Source organism: Polistes canadensis, unplaced genomic scaffold (assembly GCF_001313835.1).
Source record: "Polistes canadensis isolate GaletaPanama2010 unplaced genomic scaffold, ASM131383v1 scaffold_2, whole genome shotgun sequence".
NCBI classification, from domain to species: domain Eukaryota; kingdom Metazoa; phylum Arthropoda; class Insecta; order Hymenoptera; family Vespidae; genus Polistes; species Polistes canadensis.
Genome location: NW_014569549.1, coordinates 1474220 through 1490449, shown reverse-complemented (window position 1 = coordinate 1490449; position 16230 = coordinate 1474220). Strand labels below are relative to the sequence as shown.

Below are 16230 nucleotides of genomic sequence, written 5' to 3'. Positions count from 1 at the left end.
TTTTTTTTTTTTTTTTTTTTTTTTTTTTAAATTATCCTGACATTCGCTAAACCATCAAGAAATGATTGCTCGAAAGAAAAAAAAATGGATTATTTTGTTCGAATCGACAGGTATTCCATTGAACGATATAAATGCGTTCATGGTCTAATTATTATGAATATTTTAAATCATTAAGAATTAAAGAAGAATAGAGAGAGAATTTGAGTAAGAGAGAAAAAGAGAGAGAGAGAAGAGGAGGGGCAAGTAGAAAGAGTTAAATGTAAAGAGGTAGAAATCTACTTTTTGAAACGAAGTAAAAATCCGCTTTCGAAACGAATTTCGTACCAGCTTGACAGAGAGGAAAGGGAGATAGAGATACAGAAAGCGAGGTAGGAAGAACGAACGAACGAACGAACGAACGAACGTATGCTTTTTCCCTTTTTGTACTCTACCTTCCTTTATTTAAGTCTCTCCAGATACGGCTTGGAAATTCACATGGCGCACTGTGCAGATAAACAGTATAAAGGTCGAAGCTTTTCATTGAAGGGACCTCGTCTGAAACAACGGATAGCGAGAACGAAAAAGGAGCTCGTGCATCGTTGGGTTGTACGCGCGCGCACGGGGTGGGCGTCCATCTAAGAGAGAGGAAGAGAAAGAGAAAGAGAAAGAGAGATCCTGACTAGGTAGGTGGAGCAACAACGGCGAATAAGATGATAACTTTTTCGTGAAACTTATGCGCATTAAATCTAAATCCCCGCACAACAACAGTTTTACTTTGAATAAAAGAGAATGGGTCGTGGGAAACAAAAAAAAAGAGCAATGAGAAAGGGATGGACGATAAAATAAGAGGGATATTAGAAATAGCGTAGTATCGGCAAATATTATTCTGCAAATTCCAATTTAAAAAATATCGAATGAATAAAGATAAAAGGGCGCATACGTTGAATTGTTCTATATGAGTTTTATTGGATTACGAAAAATATGTGCTTTATCGAAATATCTAAGTTACATTGATATTTGATTAGAAAACTCATTATATTATATATAATTAAATAGAAAAAAAAAAGGTTCTGGAAATATATTGTTAATTAACTCGTTATTCGTAGATTTCGAGTTATCGAACTTTTGCTAAAATAATTTTCGACGCTTTTCATTCGAATTTGTAATTTAAACAAAGAGTAGTTAGGCGGGTCTCGTATTATCTGTACAAACAATATGTACTTTAGATAAGGATGATATTTCAGATAATAATACCCAACGAATTTCATGCATAACATTTTACGTTTAAGCATGTTATGGTAACAAGGAGAGAATAATTTAACGAGGCAGATTCGCTAAACGTTTCTATAGCGGATATGTTCATTAATCATAATGTTACATGCGAATACAAAGCGGCAATTAAAGTGGCTCAACGGCTTATAAGAAGGTATTCATATGGCTGATAAGAAATCAACTAAGCTTTTGAGATCTTTTAATTGAGTAAAACATCGATCTAATTTTCTCACTAATTTAATTAGATTTATATGCGTGAAAGATCTTTTTTTCCATCATAACTCGTTGTCCTATTTTCTTTATGTTTATATACGCAAATATATATTTTTCATCAGCTATGTTCGATATTATTTATAATATATAAAAAAAAAAAAAAAAAAAAAACCAATAGCAATCGTTTCTGTCCAAGTTGTTACTTCATTCTGCCGCAAAATAACGAAGCGTAGGAATGAAACGAGATCAATGAGATGCTTACGGTTCTCCCTCTGCTTTCCTTCCTCTCTCGTTTACTCTCTCTCTCTCTCTCTCTCTCTCGCCTACGATCGATCTCCCTGAGGCAAACGCACACGAAAAACGCTTTCTTACCGCATACCAACCGTTAGCGACTGTGAAAGTGTGAGGTCCTTCGTTTTAGAGAAAACGCCGTAGGAAAATGGAACGGATGGCGCAAAGTTGCTTCGGAATTCAAAAAAGACGAAAAGAAAATGGAGCGGGAAATAAAAAGAAAAGAAAAATAGAAAGAAAAAAAGGGGGAAAGGGAGAGAAAGGGACAGGTAGTCTAGGCGATACGAAGAAATAGCAAGAAAGAGAAAAAATTAGAAGTGGGCTGGGAGGGGAAGAAAGAAAAGAGAGACAAAGACATCGATATCGTTCGGTAAGGCAGGAAATAGAGTACGCCAATGAAGAAAAATGGCCGCCAAATTCCTGACAGGTCCTTTATTACTCCTTTGCTAAAGCTCTTCTGTACGCTTCGGGTTACAGTAAGATAAAAGAAAGAAAAGAATGAGAAGAAGATTGGGCAGTAAGAAGGAAAGAAGAGAAAAGCAAAAAAAAAAAAAAAAAAAAAAAAAAAGACTAGAGACACAAGTAGTCGATTTCGGTTAAATTCTTTTCGGTCGCGAGGCAGATACGAGTTTGCACGAAATCTTGGATACCAAAAACGTTCGTGTTCGTAGTACCGTGGAAATAAATGAACCTACGACTATCCGAACGATTTTAAAGATTCTTTCCAATAGAAAGTGGGTGGTACTTCTAAATCTTTTTTTTGGCCTTATTTTACATGAAATAGATTCGATACGTTGTGAATAATTCATGCTTTCGCAAATTATCCTTCTATCATAAAATATGATACGTTTTTTTTTTTTTTGAAAGTGTATAGAAATATTAAATGAAATCGTTTTAAACGATATTTTATTTTATGAGTAATTTTATCAAGAATTTATCAAACAATTCGTATATCAAAGCAATACATTTTAAACTAATAAGTATATTCAGTTCTAAGACTTGTAACGAAGCATCGAGAGATCAAACAATTTTAGTATGCATTTGTAGATCTTTCGAAAAGTTTTCTCCTCTTATTTACCAAAAATGTAGACAGGATGCGACAGCGTCTATATGCTTAAAGCTGATATCCCTTAACGCGTACATTTAACTTCGGGAAACAGTAAACTCTGAGGAGCTAATATTAAACGTCATAGAATAGTAGTCGTTTAGTTGAGAATAGTAGTTGACCAAACAAAAAAGAATGCAATTTCCTTCATCTAAACTCAAGAGAAACATTTTCAAAGTTTACATGGCCAATGTATCGCTTATCAAGATAACACGATGTGTTAAAATGCTCTCCACCCTTTCTCTCATTCTCTTTTAATTTATTTCTTTGATGTATAGAAACGAAAAAAAAAGAAATATATTTAAAATTGAAATATAAGAAGAATATAAACGTGATCATTTGATCGGTGAATTAATTACTGATGTAATCATTCGTAAATAAGGTTCTATGTATTCCTTACCCCCTTCATAGAACTCTTCCTCTCTATTGCTCTTTTTGGTTTGCTCTCCTCCGTTATTCTCAAACGTATTCCAACTACCCCTAGCATGAATCAATAGAGAATACGCCGGAGGCGAAGAAGTTATGCCTTAGCGCACAGGAGAATAGTCTGAAAGCCTTTTTCCGTGCACCCTCTTCTTCTTCTTCCGTTGCACCTTCCGTGCAAGCCGGCACTTTCGTTGTAAACTGAAACGAAGTTGCGTTTAATTACACGAGGACAATGTTGTTTCGGCGAGAATGCGTTTCCCTTTTGGCAACGTACAGTGATCTCACTTTAAATAATCTACGTCTAAATAATGCGAAAACCAAAGGCCGGATCTTCTTCACACGTTCGACCTGTTTTTCTTCATTTTGGTAACATCCTAAATCGGTCGTTTTTATCCTCTCTGTTTTTCTTTTTTCCTTTCTCTCTCTTTCTCTCTCTCCCTTATGCAATTCTGTAAGTAACATCTATATGATCGTTCGTACCGGCTTAATGCATTTTATCTCGCAACTAGTACAATCCTCTTCAAAATTTCTCAATTACTCGAATTAATTTTTAATTAGAACTGTTGGTATATCTGATGATCATGTACAGGCATCCTTCGAATAGCACGGTACTTGAATTGCACGAACCATCCGTTCCATCTTTGGAACGTTCTATATGATATATTGTTTTATGAACGAAATATTAACATGTTGACTGCCGTGTAGGTCACCGGTGACCTCAACATAACCAATAATAAAAATATATAATTAGAGTAAGTATCGATACTGATAAATGTTTAAATAATACCATTGTTTTTACAAGGGTTTGAAGAAAATAATGACATATAGAACATGCAAAAATAATTGTATAATTACAAAGAAAATATGCATGGCATGCAATGACGTTTCTTCTTTACGTAATTACTTGATAAAATGCAATTTTCATCATTAGAACATTTCATTGAATAGATCGCTAACTTTATCCTAAAATCGGGAATTAAAATATTTTTCGAGTTACTTATTTGTATAATACCATTTAATTTACAACACAAGTAATCAGTAAAAGCTCTATTATCAATTTTCTGTAATATTTTATAATTTTTTGCAGTGGTGAACTATAAGCAGTTATTTGATCAGAAAAATCAACTGTAGATTTCTATACATCATAATCTACTACCATTTTTGGACAGTTTGAAAAAACAGATAATCACGAAAATGGTCTACAGCGCCTCGGGAGTCATCGGTGACCTAAAAAATGCATCCTATAATAAAAAATTCATATTGGCGTGGCAGGCAAATCATGTGAAAAGCGCGCCGTAGTCAACGAGTTAATCTTATTTTGTAATCTTCATTTTTATTCATGATTTTAAGGAATTAGCTACAATGGGAATTGATTCTTAATTGATGTAACGATTACCTGAGGTTTTTAATTGTAAATAGTATTAATTCTACTGCAATTTTATATTTTTGTCATTTATAATATTTTTAATAACATCCCTCGATATTCAAAATGCTTTACTAATCGTTTGAGTAATAAATCAAACTAATCTTTATTTTATCCTGTCGAAGCTCTATTGAAATCATTTACATATTAACCATTCCATAATTACGGTTGACGTATTTATTTTATTCATCAATATCAGCATTGATTTCATATTATTATATACTTAAAATCAAAACGTGGCAATTATCAAAGTAAAAATTTTGTGGTCATTAAATTATCAATTAAATTATTATTCTCGTAATAATTTTAATAATGTTACTTAATATAATAATAAAATAATAAAATTCATTTTAATTCTATTTAAATCTCTACTCTTATGGAGGTATGAAAAAGTACAAATTAATTTGCTCCTTCTTCCCTACTTTATTAATAAAAGTACAAGTCTAATGCATTAAAATCTACAATAATTTTGCTTAAATTTTGTTTAACTTCATTATCTTTCGCAATCCATACTGTAAAATCTCGAATTTTAGACATTATTTATATACTTAAAATGTTTATAAATAAAAACCGATTTAATAACTATAGTATTAGTTGGTCTATTCTGTCAGTGACCTATTATCGTTTCCACCATCACTCTATCTAGATACTTCATTTTCTCTGCCCCGTGAACAAATTAAAGTGAATTGGGAAATTTAATTACATTTTGTTCGTTCGAATTTTAGGTTCGTTGTTGTTGTTTTGTGGAACATTCGGAGTATAAGGAAAGTAAACGCAAACGGTAGCGATGGAAATCAGTCAATTACAATTTTCAAACGAAACACGCACTAATTTTAGTTTCGCAGAATACATACATATATCTATTTATATGTAAACAATATACATATATACATATATGTGCATATAAATCAATCGCGAACGTCAACAGTATGAAAATATATCTCTTCTATTATAACATGACTATGTAAAAATAGATCTGAATTATTTTAATATTCGAATTTTTGAGACAACAAATCCCTTGTTCGTTATTTTTCACGTATAGTAAATCCCATGCGATAGCAAATAGACATATAAATAAATCAAAGTAATTGATAGGCCATTTCAAGAGGGGAAACAAAAGACGTTAAGCGTAGGGATAGGGGAGCTCGAATTTCTTTCAATCGTTAGACCAATTGATGGTACGGTTCGAGTATTTCGAACTTTTTCCATTCGAACGATAATCGGCGGTCGCTCTCTCCGTTCCATTCATCGTATTTTGATCTTAATAATGATTCACTGCGGAAGTGACGGTCATTAAAAGTGACTCATGCGTCTTGCAATCGAAATAACCGGTCCGATTTCGTTTTGCTTCTTCGTTACGGTAATTTTGATCGCTACATTGAACACGTATCGTTCGATAAATTCCTTCTTTAGTTTTTAATAACTTACGATTTTTTCTCGCTCGTTTGACATTATTACATTTTTTCTTTCGCTTAGGTAAATGCATATCGCAAAAATGTCGATTATTTCTCCAGTCTCTCTTGTTTTACATCGAAACTTCATATATCTGGCAAAATATTCTCATTACATTAGCTCGTATATCCTATGAAATCGTGATCTTGACATCGAAACGAGTCACGCAATATTTCGATAGCCGTCTCGAGAACGTAACGACGCGTATCTTTTATCTCGGCCTACTAGAAATATTGCGCGCGTTGATATCGTTACAAATTGATAACTTGATTCGTCCGATTGATTTTTATACCGCCTCTCTATAAAACTCGATCGTTATTGTCCGAGGTAACGGAAAAATATTTCGTTTTTATCTTTTCGCGTATAACTTTTTGAACTTTTTATATATACGATACTCATTCTAAATATGAGAAATAATTACGCGTTAATCGATGTTTTGAGTTAAACCTAAATGATAATTCATCAAATATTTTCCTTACGATTAAAAAGGTTAATGGATTTAAAAAATACTTAAAACAAACGTCAAATTAAAAGTACCTAAACGTACTTTAGGAAAGTAAATAATACGTTAAGCTTTTTTCCTTGTGGATTTCGTTTGCAAAAAATAAATGCGAGTTTTTGTGAAAAATTAATTGGATTTCTAGAATACCGGAAAGTTATACAAACTCATTAACGGGGCATTAATCGTATGTTTAATCGGATGAATGAGCGAAGAATTTCTCGTTTGAAGAGCGTCGAATCACGTTGATTTCTCTTTCTCTCTTTAATTCTCTCAATCAAAGCTCGTTCAACGCCTCGGATTGAATCATTTTACGAGAAGAGCACTTTTGTGCTCGACCAAGTGAGCGTCAGTCGTTTCGATGCAATCGGCGTCTCTCTTACATATCCTACTACAGCAGAATCTGTAAGTTGAACCGAAGAGACGTAATGGTCGGCATAGTAGCTCGTTAATGTGCTATGTCGATATCGTGAGCTATAGTGATTCAATAATTCAGTACCGACATACCCTTCGATGGAATTCCACCCCACTCTCTCAAGGGTGCTGACCTATATACGAGATGCTCCAGCTGAGATAGCATACGTGTATCGGACATCGTAGTGAGGGGAAAGCACCGATTTTAACGAGGAGAGAGAGAGAGAAAGACGGAAGAGGAGAATATAGGCAGATCCTTTGTCGAATCTCACGATGTCAATTCTCAAGTCATCCAAATCGTAGAGAACGTGGTGGATGTGTCCATTAACTGAAGCGTTTTCCGTCCACAATGGTTCAATTTAAAGGATACGCTAAATTCTCGGCATAGGATATATTCATTCTACGGAAAACAATGAAAACCCCGGTGGAGGTGTTAAAACAATACCTGTATTTGCCTCGGTTAACCTTAAGCGAGATCTTGCAAGAAAAGCAGGATCGACGAGCTGGAGAAGAAGGAGGATGACGACGTCGTTGCTTTAAGTCCTTTTGTCCTGTAATTGCGCATTCGATTACGATAAGGTATATCAAACGAAGAGAGAGAGAGTGGACTCGATTATGGGGAAGCTGCCTTTGTCTAAAAGTGACTACGGAACCGAGAACTTCTTTAGCATACATTTAGTGTTAAGAAAAGCCTCTTGAAAGTTATATGTATAGGAATGACTCATTGTCAGATTTAGAAAGGAAGAGAGAATGAGAAAGAAAGAGAGATGCAAGGAGAAACGCATTTATTCTCTCTTAGAGTAGCTCAACGAGTAGGAGGTTGTTTTCGTTTAAATTTATCTCGAATGTAACGTGTATTTCCAACTGAAAGCTCGTCTTTTGTCAAACTTTTAACGATCTTTATGCGGTCGTTATTCATTATATAACTTTTCTGCTCTCAAATCCTTTGAAATATTTTTACTCTAAATTAGTCAAGTTGTTTTTCTCTTAAAGATATATATATATATAAAAAAAAAAAAAAAAAGGAACCTTTCGCTCGGCGTATTGTTTTATGGGGACCGTTATACTGCGACTCGTTTTCCTTATCGAGAGGCGCTTCGTTTAGTTTAGATTTTCTTAGATTAAATTAGTCAAGTTGTTTTTCTCTTTAAAGATATATATATATATAAAAAAAAAAAAAAGGAACCTTTCGCTCGGCGTATTGTTTTATGGGGACCGTTATACTGCGACTCGTTTTCCTTATCGAGAGGCGCTTCGTTTAGTTTAGATTTTCTTAGATTACGCTTTAGTGTCTCCATAAATTTTCCTTCGATTCGACGAATTGGACATGGGCCATCTCGGTGGAAATATAGCAGAGCATTTCACGATGACGCCGTTCCCCCTAGTGCATCGCGGGATTTACAACTTTGCTTTTCCGCTGGCTGACATATCGAATTCCATTCGGGAGAAACTTTATTAAATTCTGATTCATCCGTAGACAACGATTTCTTTCAATCTTTCCTATGGTTCTCAGTTTCGTTTCAATGTTCGAAGTGAACGGAATTCGAATTTCTTCCTTTAAAAAAATAAAATCGAAACTCAATACGCGATCTCTCGAACGTACAACAAAGGATCTCCGATAACATGAAATATGTTTTAGGATTGAATTCATCTCTTTTTATTAAACGTGAACCATTTATTGTCTAAATGTTTGTGCATTTGTCTATATCTTGTGTGAAAATTAGATTCATTAATCGTTATTCGATGCGTGATTGTTTTTTAGCCATAGAAGTAATCTCAAGAAATATTGAACTTTATCGATTTGCTTTTCCATTATTTTTCTATTATTACACAATTTCAATGATTTAAAAAAATGATAGTCAGTTTTAGTGATGATGGTAACGCAATGTCGTAGAAAATTTCGATGAAAATACGGAAAGAAAATTATACTGTCTTGACACTTGTTTTTATCCATTTACTTTTTCTACCTTTTTCCTTCTCCATTTCTTTTTTTTTCTCTCTCTCTCTCTCTCTCTCTTTTCTTCCTAACCTTTATACTGAAGGAAGTTTTTGAAAGTTCAATACCTCGTAAATTTTTCATTAATCCCTAGAAAATAGAGAGGTTTAATCTTCTAAGAACAAATTTGCCTTAAAAATAAAGGGAAGATGAAATTGTGAGAACTAGAAAGGAAAAAAAAAGAAATTCATTACTAATTGATAAACTCAACGAATGAATAACAGTTAAATAGAGAGAATAGTAAAACAAAATGAATTATGAGATATGTCCTATAATGTATTCCATATTCTTTCGCGTGTAACATTTATCATGTAAGGAATTCATGACGAAATCCTGTTATATACATTTATACGTATGTAATACGTAAGGATATATTTATATTTGGAGAATGTAATCTTTTAGTACGACAGACACTTGCCCTGCAATTCATTTTTCAATGAAAGAAAAGTAAAAAAAAAAAATAAGAAGAAATAAAAAGGAATCATGCTTTCACGCTGTTTATAGAAAAAAACTCTATTATTATTATTCATGAACTAACATATAAAAGACAAATATAAGAAACATTATTAAAAAATTATGGAACCATTGCGATCGAACATTGAAAATCTTTTTGCTAGCACGATCATTAATACTGTGGAAATTGTTCTGATAATATTGATACTATTGATTTTTACCGAAATTAACCCGTTCTGCATATTATGTGTTTATACTTATTACTGAAATAAAAATATAGCATAAAGTTCGTTTTTTGCTAATTGGGTAATCGGTATTTTTTGAAGAGGAAAAAAAGCATATGATCGTAAAACCACAGAGATTTAGTTGAATTCTTATAATTAAACATTGCCGACCAATTTTGATCTCCATTCTTATATATTTTGATATTTCTCTAGCTTTTAACGTCATTTCTTCTATTTATTTTATGGCTTTTTTCGATAAAGCAATTTAATGGTTGGATATAAAAGTTCTGTGAAAAAGGTCTGTGCATGACTGCCAAGAAGTCATATATTTTCGACAAGAAAAAATAACAAAAAAAGCTAAAGAGCACAGACTGAATAAAATATAAACATTGATTTATGTTTGCACATTTGTGTGTAAATATTTTATTCTTTTGGTAATAATGTCACCGCATAATTGTCATCAATATTATATTAATTTTATATATATAATATACAGGGTGGATTCACTAATTCTTGGCATCAAAATAGCGCTCCTAAAGTATGATAATTAGCAGAAAAGTTTATAGAACCAAAGTTCTATTAAAAATTCGGTAGTATAATATGACGTCAGTTTTTTTTTGCTAAGTGTAGTCACTTGTGAGATTTAAAGGTCAAGTTTATTTTTTTAAATGAAATGCTATATTTTATTATTTATTTTCTGACAGCAGTTGTCGTGGCGGATCTAACGATATACAACATTAAAGTATTTGAAAATCAACGAAGGTCGTTTAACCCTATCGTTACGGTCCGCTGGAGTAACGCTACCAAACTGGGAAACTGTGAAACTAATGAATCACTCTGTATATTAATATCGTTAATCAATCATTTAGACAAAAATAATTAATTTAGAACAGGGAGGAAATAATAAGCTCTAGAAAATGTACAAGAATATATTCTGATCTGTCTGAAAAGGTAAAATTTTTCGTTATTATAATGCGAAACACGAAACAAACGAACAATCGCTTTCATCGTATCCTAGAAAAGAACTCAATCATTGTTTCAAGTTTTGAGATAGAATGGTGAACGGGTTGGGATTGGTATGGGCTTTCTCGATGTCTGAAAATCTGGCACGAATCTTCCTTCCTGCCGCTAACGCGGTACGTTCAATTCTTGCTTTAATTACGGTGACTTCGCGTCAAGTTGCTAGTACGGAAGCGGTTTAATGAAAACGGAGAACTTCATTCGTGTAGCCGTCTTCGGTTCTGGCTCGTATTGTGTGTCCAAATTATTCCACTCCACGATTAGCTACTAAAAATTTTAATTTTCTTCTACCCGTTCAATATATATATATATATATTAGATTGGTGCAAAAATAATGGCTGTTTTCAAATAGCTACTTTAAATCAATATAACTCGTTTCAAACCAATCTTTATTAATCGAAATAAGAACCCATTTGCATCAATACATTTTTGTCCACGAGAAACAAGTTTATTTATGCCGGTAGCGTAGAATTCCGGAGTTCTACAGGCGATAAAATCGTTGAAGACGTTTTTTTGCATCGTCTTGGTTTTTGAAGCATTTCTCGCGTAGGAAGTTGTCGAGATGCTAGAAAAAGTCGTAGTCAGTAAGCGAATGGTTCGGCGAGTATGGTGGATGCTCAAGAGTTTCATAGCCCAGCTCATACAGCTTCTGTCGCGTCATCATTGAAGCGTGCGGTCTCACATTGTCACGGAGAAGAATTGGGTCCTTCCTATTCACTAATGTCGGGCACATATGTTGCAGTTTTCGGTGCATTTAATCAATTTGTTGGTGGGAATACTTTTCGGCTGTAATGGTTTCACCTGGATTCAGAAAACTATGGTGGATCACACCAGCTGCAGACCACCAAACAGTCACCATGACCTTCTTTTGTTGCAATTTCGGCTTTGAAAAGTGTTTCGGAGCCTCATCGTGATCCAACCATTGAGCTGAACGTCGCCGATTGTCGTAGAGAATCTACTTTTCATCGCACGTCACAATCCGGTCGAGAAACGGGTGGGTCATTTTTGTTACGTCTAAGATGACTGGAAGAAAATTTGATTAACGTCTTCAATTGGTCGTTATTAACTTCTGATAGTCGACCGCGACCGTTTTCATCTTTAAGACTTATATCATCAGTGCAGAATTTTTCGAACCATTGGCGCGTGGTACGTTCAGAAATGGTGTCATCATCCCATGCTTTGTTAACATTTCGAATTGCTTCTACAGCTTTATGTTGAAGTTTGAACTCGTGCAGTAAAATTATTCGAATTTCTTTTTTCTTTCTTCTAATGTCTAATATCTAATTCTAATATCTAAATGATATATAACATGACTAAATTTGTTGAAAATTTTATTTAAATACTAATACAAAAAAACATAAACGATATGAAAACGGCCATTATTTTCGCACGCACCTAATATTACATATTTAGATTATGTTTAATCGTTTTCATTCGCTGATGTATCTCGCACTTTATACAATGTACATGAAAAACATTTATCACAATAGAGTGTAATAGGAACATATTAAATCGTGCAATTGTACGTATTTTAAACAATAGATTCGTTTTACACTTCTCCCATCGCATATAATTGCTCAGCTAGGAGTACAATACCTCTTGTGTTTCCCTTTTCATTTCTCTTCTCTTTCCTATACACTTTTTAAATAATTTCTCTTCGTCGTTCTTTACTTCTATCAATATCTGAAAGAATATTCTTCAACTTGTCTCAATTTACATAAATATTAAACTTTTATCGTTCAAGAATAATATTAAACATTTATTTAATGTCCCGTATATATCAGCTAAAAGTTTCATAAATATTATACATTTTCCTAATATTTCTCTTAACAAAAACTATTTATAAAGAATAAAATATTTAAATATTTGGTTATCCGATAGTTAATCCTTCCAAAGTAGAATTGCAGGAGCGAGAAGTTTGAATTTCAATAGCAAAGCGATAACACTATACTAGTTTCGTTAATCGAACGGAAACGCTTCGATAGTAAATTCGTTCCAACAGAAATCATTACTTTCGAGTTCATCATGAAACAAGAAACTTACGTGACCAGAGTAAATATCAGACCATCGAACGAAAGAATATTTTCTTACTTAATAAAGTTTTAAGATTGTTTTTCCTAATAATTTAGATTATTTTAATTTAATAAACCTACTCTTTTACTAAATCAAACATCAGTCTTAATCTAACGCAAAGTTACTCGAAACTTTGAATAATTAATAAAGCGTGATTATTATTATATTAAAAAGTAATATCCTACGATATATTAAGTCGCATAAATGACATGATTTTTCATGGCAATTTATATCTTTCATGTTGTCACTTATCGCTTAACCCTCTTACCCGGTAAAACTATTGTCCTATGTGTTAGAGAACGCACGACTGATCATTCTTTCAGAATATTCACGAATGCATAGGCGTCTCCATATAAGCGAGACAGAGAGAGAGAGAGAAAGAGAGAAAGAGAGAGAGAGAGAGAGAGAGAGAGAGAGAGAGAGAGAGAGAGAATGTAACAAACGGGAGAGAATAGATGCCTGCATACGTGGCTCTTCTGCGCTGATTAATTCATCCCTCGCCTATATCAAACACTGTCGGTCCAGCAATGCAGAGATCCGTACGACATGTCATTAAATTTAGGAATGTTATCTTAATGCGTTTTCAAGCGTACCCTTACAATCTTTGCTTAACACAATATATTCATTTATATTAAAAATTGTGTTTGAAAGAAATATAATTGGTTTAAAAATTATCGATAAATTATAAAAAAATAAAAATCTCTGTCCGACTTTTTCTATTAATTGCAATTATACGAAATGTATTTTTTTTGTTCTAAATATGTATGATATATAGTACATTATTATTTTTATTATATGACGAAACAAAAATCTGTATTCATTCATTTCTCGTATTGAGTAGCTAATTCATAGTAATAATAATTAACATAAAGATTTGCCGTTCATAAACCTACGAGTGTTGCAAAATGCGATCTATTGTTGTTACAACGGCCTGGGATATCATAAATTTATCGAAGAGTACCGAAAGAATTCGTATCAACTATCGCACACATACGATCACAAAAGAGAATATGGCTCATGGTAGAATGGGTTTAATTTGGCGGCTGCCATTAATTATGCTAAAACAACGGTATCATTTCGCAGTAGAATAATCATCGAAATCGCGATTAGCTCGGTACTATGTACATATATGTTAGGTAGATACACACGTTGAAGCACTAGTATTAGATTCTCGACGGCATTCGTTACTTATTATCGTGGGAGGAACAATATCCAACACTGTGTATCTATATATCGATTTAACGGTACATTGACCGCAAATACACAGTATTTTTGGATTTCATCAACTATTTTCAATAACTACTGGTTAACCGAAATTTAAAGTTTTATCTGTATTCATAAAATTGTAATAACAAAATTATGGATACCTATGTATGTGTACGAAAAGATTTTCAATTAAATATCAATCTATTAAAAAGTTCGATGAAAGTTATTTCTTCATTGTGGATTTTAAAGGACGATAAAAAACCGATGAAATATTTGTACCACGAGTTACGTTGCACGATAGCTTTTATGAAAAAAAAAAAAAAAAAAAAAAAAACAATATTGAAAACTTTTTTATTCTTTTATTTTGTATTTATATAAATGTAATTGGTAATACTTTTACATTCGTCTGGTCTCAGTATTTTAGTTTGAAATTGAATAACTGCTGGGAAAGAATAAATTTTAATCAGTTTTCTATGCGCAATGACATCGAGTACAATGGATGTAAGCCAACGGGATTGGAGGGAGGGGTTTCATTCTCTCTTTGGAAGAAACAGTTTTCTCTCGCTCACGAAAGCGCTTGAAATATTTTTCATCTATTCTACTTTTTGAAGATTTATTATTACCTTCTCGCGTGAAAAGTTATCGTTGAAAATTATTCGGTAAGATACTGTTTTCTGCTAGCTGCATTGTTTTAATCAAAATCGAAATATGTGTTACTATTCTCGTTTTTCTATTTTAAATAAAATATTATTCGATAATAGCAGAAATTAGCTCTGATTAATAAATCATCTTTAAATAATGTAACAAAGAAAAATAAATGTTGTATAAATTACCTACAAATTTTATAAATTATCTTCCTTTCTGACATTTTAAATTTAATTTGTTTTATTAAATTTTCAATTTTCGCCGCTTTATTTTTAATTTATTATAAAAATATAAACATTATACATATATCATAAAGTACTTTGTGTCAAAGTTAAATTTATTTCATCGACATTTCGTTCGTACTAATTACATACACACACACATAATGCTTTTGGATGTGTTATTATTATACATGTAATATTACCTACCTACTAATTATGATATATGATATCTTATTATATTTACACGAAGCATCAATCATACATAAATATATCAAATATACGTTGCGTATATATGCACATGATAATAAATATATATTCTTTCACACTTTTAGTCGTCGAATAGACATACTCAAAGAAACAGAAATTAATTAATAATGATTCAATCCTTGTGCTAGCGTACAAACGCTTGTTTCATTTACTTTGACGTACCGACTCAAACCTATCCTCGACTTCTATGTCAATTTATGACCGAGCAAGAGTCTCGGTCAGAATTTCATTTCGAGAAGGAACATTCGCCCTTTCCTCGGGGAGTCATCCGACCTTTTGCACCTCATCTTCTCTCTATCTCTCTTTCTTTATCTATCTTTTTTTTTTGTTCCCAAATTCATTGCTCGTTACTTTAAAGGAAATTGAAAAGGACCTCCGTCATTCTAACGAATCTCATTTTTTTTGTTCTATCATTTCTTCTTCTTCCTTTGCTCTTTTTTATTCTAATAGCTAATCGGTGAATAAAAATGATTAGGTTTATAAAACAATGATATATAATTGAAAAGGTACACGTGAACAGAGAAAATATTTTTTATATACGTGCAAGGACATGCTTCCAGTTATCGAGTATAGACTTAAACGAGTATAGACAGAGTGCAATGAGAGCGCATGTTCTATCTATCTATACATCTATCTACACGTTTACGTCTCGCTCGGTAGCATGTAGAGACGCGAGTAGAAAAAAGTTTCCTCGTGTGAGCTGTGATTCATGGTCGGGTAACATTGCTGCCCTTGTTCCTTGTCGCTCAACAATTTTATAGGCTTAACCCTTATATTCTGATCGTACTGAAAAGCATTAGGAGCCAACTTTTACATGCAAACATCTATGTTCTTTTTGTCACGCTTATTTAGTCGTTTCACTATCCCAAACGTTTCTTCAAATCTTTTTTTGTTTTCCTAAAAGATTTAAAAATTGACAAATTTAAATAGAAAGAAATTGAATACAAATTTATGCATTATATCAGAATTAAAAGTTACCTATTCGTCATTCATTCATGATAACTTGTCGATGTACGAAAAATTGTTCTGCGAGTCTTTTTTTTTTTCTTTT

General features: G+C 32.8%; 1 protein-coding gene across 4 annotated transcripts in view; it reads left to right on the top strand.

The window, feature by feature from the left end:
• Positions 1-16230, top strand: part of LOC106785193 — a 237455-nt gene that overhangs the window by 174709 nt on the left and 46516 nt on the right. The window contains exon 1 of one of the 4 annotated variants that reach the window (XM_014745463.1): positions 7392-7653. The exons of the other annotated variants lie outside the window; for them this stretch is intronic. The gene's annotated coding sequence lies outside the window, so the exon portion shown is untranslated. Of the gene's footprint in view, positions 1-7391; positions 7654-16230 lie in introns of those variants that run through there. 4 annotated transcript variants of the gene reach the window in all.